This window comes from Octopus bimaculoides, chromosome 4 (assembly GCF_046866305.1).
Source record: "Octopus bimaculoides isolate indiv1 chromosome 4, ASM4686630v1, whole genome shotgun sequence".
NCBI lineage: Eukaryota > Metazoa > Mollusca > Cephalopoda > Octopoda > Octopodidae > Octopus > Octopus bimaculoides.
Genome location: NC_142931.1, coordinates 99,439,675 through 99,445,674, shown reverse-complemented (window position 1 = coordinate 99,445,674; position 6,000 = coordinate 99,439,675). Strand labels below are relative to the sequence as shown.

The following is a 6,000-nucleotide window of genomic DNA, read 5'->3' as shown; positions in this document are numbered from 1 at the left end:
AAGTAGCTTGCTTACCAGCCTCATGGTCCCAGGTTCAGTCCCACTGCGTGGCATCTTGGGCAAGTGTCTTCTACTATAGCTTCAGGCCGACCAAAGCCTTGTGAGTGGATTTGGTAGACAGAAACTGAAACAAGTAAAAGAGTATATATATATATACACACACATATATACATACATATACATATACACACACATATATGTACATACATATGTATATATATAGTGATTAAGCTCATGGAAATACAGAGGGACATACAAGAATAAAAGTAGAAATAAAATATAAAATATTGTAGTTGCAGTTCCATTATTCAAGTAAAATAGTGCATAGAAGTGGTAAAAAAGTTTCCTCTACATGGTATGTAAATTCCAATAGTAGTTCCTATTTAGTTATTTTGAAGTGTGGAGCTGTGGATTCTGTGTTGCTCATTTGAAGGGGTTTTGTGGTGTGAATATATATATATATATATATATATATACTTATATATAAAGGGCATTAACTGTGTATTAATGCCTCATGCTTTGAGGGACTAAATAAGTCAAAAACTACCAAAAAGAATAAGCAACATATTTACTGAAAGCGAGGGAATGCAGCTTTCAAAATTTATCTTTTAAAAACATTTAACTACCGTTGAGTTAAATGTTTTTAAAAGATAAATTTTGAAAGCTGCATTCCCTCGCTTTCAGTAAATATGTTGCTTATTCTTTTTGGTAGTTTTTGACTTATTTAGTCCCTCGAAGTGTGAGGCATTAATACACAGTTAATGCCCTTTATATATAAGTATTTATATTTATGATGAAATGATGAATTTTTTTCATTGTGAAAATTTTTCGTTATTTTTTCATTTTGAGGTTTTTTCACGCTGACTACATGATAAATTCTTATAAAGAATTTATCCTATATTATATTATATATATATATATGCTAGAACAAACTATACTGCAGTAACCATGAATGAGAGAAACTCTCATTTTGTCTTTTGGTGCATAACACACTATGGTTTATATCACTAGCAGGGGTATAAATACATGCCCACCTCCAGCACTGAGACCTCCAGATTTTGACCTTCCTTAGTCTTATCAATGATGGATACTTGACTGCAAGAGATAGCAGTGATTCATCTCCCTACCTGTAACATATAGAATAACAGTGCTAGGATTCAGATTCCTTGGTACTCTGAGTTTCAAGTATGATGCTAATCTTCAGCCATTGGAGTTTGAATGAGAGACCGGTTGAAGAAAGTCATTGTTTATTAGGGATGTTAGCCAGTGATCGGCCAAGAAAGATCACGCAGTGTCACAGTTTGATGTTGGTATTTCAGCAACAACAATTACTTGGAAAATACCGCTTGGTGAACAGGAAATTGGTTTTGTAATTGTGGGGGAGAAGTAGGAAGGAGTGGTGGATGTGCAAATACAAAAGTAAATATGTGTGTATGTATGTGCCTATATATCTGCCTGTGTGCATGTGCATATCTGTACTTATGCTAGTGTGTGTGTGTGTGCATAGGTGTACATTCATACATCCATGCTCTCTCACACACACACACACGCATGCACATACACACACACAGGTACACATACACATACACACATATACACATGCATGTGTTTATTTACATGTGTATATGCACATGAGTACATGCACATGCAAGCACACACACACAGAGGCATGTGTGCTCATATGCATACCAGCATGCATATATCCCCATGCATGCATACAATGAGCAGATGTATACACACATGCATGCACATGTGTGCATGCACATACACCCTCATGTGGTTATGTGCAAGAGATGTGAGTATGCAGGTAGAAAGGTATAAAGAAGTGTTGGAGATTGGTGACTTGTGGTGTTGTTCATGGGAATTAGCTGGTGACGGTGACCTTGGTGCAGGTAGTGCAGGGAGGCAGCTGGTACTAATGAGATATATCTGGGTTGTTGGCAGCCAGTAACTTGAAATTTACCAAAAGGGCATATTTCTGGTGACAGCAATAGGAAAGACCATATTTCTTGTTGATGGATACTATGGGTTGGTAGATGATATGCAGTTTCTCACAGAGGCAGAGCTGGTAATTATGGGCGCCAGGTGAATATGGTGGTGCTCTGTCGACAATAGTCCAGTTTCTGCTGGGTGTTTGTCTCAGCAGTCATGGGGTCTCCAGAGAAAGCATGACAGCGAAGTGGAGTTCTCTCTATCTTTGGATCTGAATGAGTGCATGTGCTGGGAGAACCTTCCCTTGAAGTCATTGGATGTCATACCTGTACAGTGCCTAGTGATGCCATTGGATAGTGTAAGGGTGGCTCTGTATACTACAGCCCTTGAGAGGCAGGATCTTCCTAGAGGACAGGTCACCACCTGTTCTCTAGAAAGTTTCGGAAGTTGCAGGTTGGGGTTGGGAGTTGTGTGGGTGCAGTTTTATGTCTACTGATGCATCCAATGTTAGATTCAATGTTGTCTAAGCAGGAGTAGCTTACCTTGACATTATGTGGATTGAAGAGTTTTGAAATGTTTTTTTAATTAACGACAGGAAACCTCTGGCTACATTGGTAGAAACTTCTAGGTTAAATGGGGGTTAAACCAGATAGTTTTCCATTTCCTAATTCTCTTGGGGTAAGGAGAGGGGGTCTGGGAATCGTCCACATACGTGGGCTTCTCAGAAAATCTGCTCCTAGCCAAAGCACTGTTGTAGTAGGAGGGGCAGTTCTATTAAAGATCTCCCTATAAGCTGAGAGTTTAGATACCCATTTGCTAATGCCTGAAACCAGGTTCCAATTACAGTGGGTGGTGGTGGTTAGAGCTCTTGTGGATGTATACTGTTTCTTCATTAGGCTTCTTGTAAGGGTAGTATTTGCCCATGCTCAGGTCTAAGGTTACATCTAAGAAATCGACTGTAGTCAGGTTGGTGGTAACTATTATGAACAGGCCGAACTCTTTGAATACTTTTATCAAGTCCTTTCTGAGCCTATCCATGGCATAGCCATTCATATGGCTTGAGATAGCCAAGCTGTCGTCCCTATAAAGGGCCAACCTATGTGGAAGCCTAATGAAGAAATGTGTATGAATGTGTTTGTGCTTATGCTAGTGTGTGTGTGCATGTGTGCACGTGTGTGTGTGCTTGCATGCATGTGAGTGTGCATGTATATCTGTGAGTGTGGATGTGTGAGTGTAGATGCGCACACGCACACACACACACACACACTAGCATAAGTACAAACACACACAAACATGTGTACACACACTTGCATGGATGCAGACGTGCACATGCAGATATATAGGCACATACATACACACATATACATACGTATATTCTTGCACATCTACTACCCCTTCCTACTTCTCCACCCCACTTCCAACCACGTGTCAATTTCCTGTTCACCATGCGGCATTTTTCAAGTAATTGTCGCTGAAATTCCAACATCAAACGATGACACTGCTTAACCTGTCTTGACCAATTGCATGCTAACGTCTCTAAGAGACATCGACTCTCTTCAACTGGCCTCTCATTCAAGCTTCAATGGCTGAAAATTAGAATCATGCTTGAAACTCAGAGAACTATGGAGTCTGAATCCTGGTACTGTTATTCTGTATATTACTGGAGGGGAGATGAATCACTGCTATCTCTAGCAGTCAAGTATCCATCATTGACAAGACCGAGGAAGGTCAAAATCATATTCAAATTGAGGAAGTGGAACAGGTAAAATGCAGACTACATATGTTTCTTAGCTAGCTGATCCTCTGATGTAATAATTACTCAATAGGGAGTACTCAACTTTGCTAATCATCAGGCTGAGAATACCTTAATTAAATGAAGTTACAATGTTGCTTGGAATATCCAAGTTAACTCATCACAGATGCGAGTTGAAATGAATAACAAAGCCAGAAGAAGATAATAAAAAAAACAAACAAATTTTTGAAGAAATAAATGGTCAAGAAGTAAGAATATGTAAAGATAAAGACTAGCTGACTCTGAAGTATTGATTTCTTAGTGGATAGTTGGCAGTGATGCTGCTGACCAATGATCTACCTCACAGTATATATACACACCCATGCACCCACGCACATGCACACACTTCACACCCATTGTATCAACATATGTATATATACACACACACACTCATGCAAACATGTTTAAATGCCACAACTGAGCATGCATGTACAGCTTGGAGACATTCCTTTGTATGTAAGTATATACACAAATATACCTGTGTGTCCAAAGGTGCATGCACACATCCATAGGCATAAGACTCAACCCCTATACACATGTGCAACTATATATATAACCATGCATATATCCAGATATACAAAAGGTAGGTGTGGTGCAAGTATATATGTGTACCTATGAGGAGAACAAATAGAAAACAAGAAATAAGGAGAAAAAAAGAGAGAAAGGGGGAAAAGGGTTAAAAAGGGGAAAGAGAAAAAATAAAAATAAAAATAAGTAGGTATACAAAGGAAAACGTGGAAAGAAGGAGAGAACATAAGGAGACCACAAATGAAATAAAGGAAATATGTATAACATTATGCTAAAAGGTAATGGTTATAAATATACAGAGGGATATAAACAAGTTTATGTATGTAGATCTTTACAAACATAAACCCCACTATTTACTGACTTATATATATATATATATATATATATATATATATATATATATATATATATATATATATATATATATATGTATATATATCTATAAAAATATGTGACACTTATTCAGTAGCCATGATAAAACTCCGAGTTTCCGATGCCCAGGCGGTGTTCCGCTCCAACCATCTCTTCAGTTATCCAGCCACTGTTTTGGTTCCATAACGGTTATTTTTCAAATAGAATCTCTGGTGGCTGGATAACTGAAGGGATGGTTGGAGCGGAACACCGCCCAAGCATCGGAAACTCGGAGTTTTATCATGGCTACTGAATAAGTGTCACATATTTTTACAGATACATTCCTCTATTTGCATAATATCGAGGTCTCTTTCTTTCTTTTGTTGCCATTCCTGCCAAATATATGTATATATATATATATATATATATATATATATATATATATATATATATATATATATATATGTATGTATGTATGTATGTATGTATGTATGTATGTATGTATGTATGTGTGTGTGTATGTATGTATGTATGTATGTATGTATATATGCATATATACAAGTATGTATGCACACACAACATGCACGTGTACTTACATGCATACACACATCATCACATGCTAAATTTGAAAGATAGTTACAAATAGTTATATATAACTATTTTCACAAAACAAAAAGAAATACAAATGTATGCATAAGAAATGTATAAATAAATGAAACAGTTAGACACAATTTAATTGTGGGGTGAAGGAGGGAATATAGATTTAAGTGTGTATACTATTTTAACAAAAAACAAAGGACCGATATAATAAAACCATACAGACAGACAGACAGACAGACAGACAGACACACATTCTCATTTTTATATATATAGATATATATACACACACACACATAGACTTCTTTAAATGTTGCAGTTATGTACACATATATATTCAGTTATGTACATATATATATATATATATATATGCAGTTATATATATATATATATATATATATATATATATATACATACATACACACACACAAGCCAAAAAGAATAAAGAAACTCAAAGTTAATACTTGTTGTTTTCATAAGCAATAATATCGTTAAAAATTTGATGATGTAAATTGTATTTAGTAAGTGAATATGTAATTTAACGTGTGTTTTCTTAAAAACAATTACAGATAAAAACATGATAGACATATAGATATATCTTATATAGAGTTATTAATATTTCTAAGTCTCTCTAAAGGAGACTATGGCAGCTGTACTGGAAATTAATAGTTATCGCCAAGCCAACATGGCAGTCCCAAAATTAGGGAGGTCAGCAGTGTCCCCCTGCTGGGGGACACTGCCAAACCAGCAGGGGGACACTGCTGATCTCCCCTGTTCGAAGGTTATAAAGGACACAGGTT

At 36.6% G+C, this 6,000-nt stretch overlaps 1 protein-coding gene across 5 annotated transcripts in view; it reads left to right on the top strand.

Moving 5' to 3' along the window:
* LOC128247611 (A disintegrin and metalloproteinase with thrombospondin motifs 7-like) overlaps positions 1-6,000 on the top strand; it is a 176,410-nt gene that overhangs the window by 15,475 nt on the left and 154,935 nt on the right. The window lies entirely within an intron of this gene.